Genomic DNA, 3,772 nt, shown 5'->3' on the forward strand with positions numbered 1-3,772 from the left:
AAAGAATGCTTGACAGGAAGTTCGGATCGTTTGCGTCGCGTTGTAATAACCAACGGCTGAAATTAACTCGCTGTGGATAGTCATTTGGTGTTAACTCCTGAACTCGCTGGTAATGATAGGGCCTTAGTCCGTTCGATCTAATAACTCTCCAGACGCGGGATTGTGGTATACCCGTGAAATGAGCGATTTTCCGGGTGCTTACCGTTGGGTCCTCAATGACGTAGTTCATTATGTCGTCTTCTTGGCGATCACGAACAATACCGCGATCCCTAACGCCTAGGCCACGATTAACCGCGCCAGTTTCCCGTAATCGTCGATCAACATTGAGGAACGTGCGAGGGTCTGGTGCTCGTCTCCTATGAAATCGTTCAGCGTACCTTAGCGCAGCTTCGTTCGCGTTACCACGACATTCCCCTAACAACAAATGCATGTCCGCGTATTCGTTATTCGTTAAGTTATTAAACGCTCGGTTCGCCATTGCGGACTTTAATAAGTTCTATCTATTCAGAATAATTTATCGAGTACAAATAAATTTTCACTGCTTCAGCAGGGAAACTAAAGGCGTTTATATACTTCAAAATAAGCCCAAAATGACTTTTATTAGGTATTTTGGTGTAATAGAAACCGGATTCACAAGGAAAAATTGCAATAAAAAACTAACTGGCCTATTTCATTGCGTTTGAGAGTCCTCTAAATCCGTAATCTACGCCATAAGAAATTTGTATTTTCACCAATTAGTAAACGAAACAAACGTCTCGTTTACTAATTGGTGAACACTAAAGGACTATCCACAGCGATTTAATTTCAGCCGTTGGTTATTACAACGCGACGCAAACGATCCGAACTTCCTTCCCTTCAATCATTCTTTCCATGGATGAAGCGAATTTTTCCAGAACAGGCATAATAAACCTTCACAATTTGCACTACAGGACTGCAGAAAACCCTCATCTAACTCGAGAAGGAAGTCATCTCACCAAAAACATCTCTGTAAAAATATGCCAAGTTGTTTGGCCGTAAAAAGAAGTGAGATCTAAAATACGGCCAAGTTATTATCTCCAGGTGAACCAACATTTTATTCGACTTAAGTTAAAACTTCTCAAGAATGTTTTTCTGACTTGGCCATTTGCATATCAAGGATTCGTTTAATTCCAGATATGGATCGAAATTAAAATATTAAATCAAATTGGTTAAATATTCTTGATAAGCCTTTGTGGTTAAACTTGTAATTTCCGTTATTAACCTTCACGGGTGCAAAGAAGAAGGATGCAAGTTTGGAATGCTAATGGCCAAGTCAGAAAAATATTCTTGAGAAGTTTTAACTTAAGTCGAATAAAATGTTGGTTCACCTGGAGATAATAACTTGGCCGTATTTTAGATCTCACTTCTTTTTACGGCCAAACAACTTGGCATATTTTTACAGAGATGTTTTTGGTGAGATTTCACTCCTTTTTGTACGTGCTTGTTCTTGTAGATTTATAGAAGTAGGATTATGAAGTGAAATAAAAATTTGTACTTTTAGATTTTTATTTGTTCTTTCCAAGAGTTTTACTTGGCTTTGCCTTTTTCAACTTTTTTGCATTCAACTTTCTTTTTTTTTCTCAGGCTGTGATAATTGTTAACCGTATTTCTATTCGAAGAACACAATATTGTGGCAAGTAACACTTTTAATCAACAGAATAGATTTAAGAAAAACTAAATGAATCAAAAAACGCTTAGAACCATTTCAGACGAAATGAAAAGGAAATGAGTAAAAAATTTAATTACTAAAACATTATGCAAAAAATATAAATTTTGCAATAATACGAAAGAATCATATTAGTAAAAAATATTAATATTAAGAGACGAAAGAATTAAATTATAATGTCCTATTACGAGGGGATATAAATTATAAAACCCCCATTTCAGGGGCTAACAGGGGAAAATTCCCGCTTTTGGGACTTTTTCCTTTCTTTTATGCTAAGTCCTACTTGTATGCCAAATTTTATCATTCCCGCAACACCGTAAGTGCCCTAGAGGTTTAGATGATGACTCTAATTCTAAACCCCCATTTCAGGGGCTAAAAGGAGAAAACTCCCGCTTTTGGGACTTTTCCCTTTCTTTGTATGCTAAGTCCTACTTGTATGCCAAATTTTATCATTCCCGCAACACCGGAAGTGCCCTAGAGGTTTAGATGATGACTCTAATTTTAAACCCCCATTTCAGGGGCTAAAAGGCGGAAACTCCCGTTTTTGGGACTTTTCCCTTTGCTTGTATGCTTAGTGGTACAAGTATGCCAAATTTCATCATTCTAGCACCACCGGAAATGCCCTGGAGGTTTAGATGATGACTCTAATTTTAAACCCCCATTTCAGGGGCTAAAAGGGTGAAACTCCCGCTTTTGGGACTTTTCCCTTTGCTTGTATGCTTAGTGGTACAAGTATGCCAAATTTCATCATTCTAGCACCACCGAAAATGCCCTAGAGGTTTAGATGATGACTCTAATTTTAAACCCCCCATTTCAGGGGCTAAAAGGGGGAAACTCCCGCTTTTGGGACTTTTCCCTTTGCTTGTATGCTTAGTGGTATAAGTATGCCAAATTTCATCATTCTAGCACCACCGGAAATGCCCTAGAGGTTTTGATGATGTGTCAGTCAGTCAGTCAGTCAGTCAGTCTCATAATGTGTCATTTTCACATAGGATTATCACAGAAACGAAATGAGTTAGAAAGCTGGAAGTTGGAGGACTTCCTAGGATTAACACTGTGCCCTTGAGGTGCAAATATGAGTGGTGTACTATTCCCCAGTACCGAGATAAGAGGGGGTCAAAATGAGGCTGAAATGTTTCGGGTAAAGGATTGCTGGTAGTACACGACAACTTGGCGGGTGCACTGCCGTGCACCCAGATCAGCACCAGTTTTCCATAAATGTCTGGGCCGGACTTGTTGGCAACCATTTTGTTGGTCCGTATTTGCTTCCACAACGTCTAACTGGTGAAGCGTATTTGGAATTTCTTTGTCAAGATCTACCTTTACTATTGCAAGACGTCCCTTTGGCTACCCGAGCACGCATGTGGATCCTGCAGGATGGTGCTCCCGCGCACTACAGTCGTGCGGTTTGGGAATTTCTAAACGAACAATACCCAGGAAGATGGATAGGACGCGCTGGACCAGTGCTGTGGCCTCCCCTTTCTCCAGATTTAAATTCACTGGATTTTTTCTTGTGAGGAACCATGAAAGCCATGGTTTACTTTTCACCAGTGCCAACAAGAGACGTTCTTTGGGAGCGCATTCAACATGCTGCGGCGAACATTCGAGAACATCCGAAAATGATAAACAGTGTGCAAGGGTCTTTTAGACGTCGGGCTCAGGCATGCATCAACGCCAATGGTTCTCATTTTGAGCAACTTCTTTCATAAGTCGTTGAAGACCTTTTGTTGCGATTTAAATCGTTTGTTACATCGAAATAAAGAAATATCCAAAAAAATTGTTGAAAGTACTTTTTATGCTTCGTCTGAAGAGGGTGGAAAGCTTATGCGGAAGCTTGGAGGCAAAAATGTGAATTTGAAATTAAGAACTTCTCAAATTGGCAATCACCGATGATAGCTCATTTTAAACTTCTCTTCACCTCTTGTTTAATACCCTCTTCAAACGACACGTTAAAACTAAACGCTTGCTTGAGAAAGATAGTGAGGGGCAATGTTAGATATCGCATGTTTCTTCAGAAAACCTGAATTTCGTTTAACCAAAATCGCTTTACGACCTGTTTGTTTGTTTTTTTTCAAAATTAACAAGAGT

This window comes from Phalangium opilio, unplaced genomic scaffold (genome assembly GCF_054372755.1).
Source record: "Phalangium opilio isolate 3A_F unplaced genomic scaffold, DU_Popi_V2 ptg000094l_1, whole genome shotgun sequence".
Lineage (NCBI taxonomy): Eukaryota > Metazoa > Arthropoda > Arachnida > Opiliones > Phalangiidae > Phalangium > Phalangium opilio.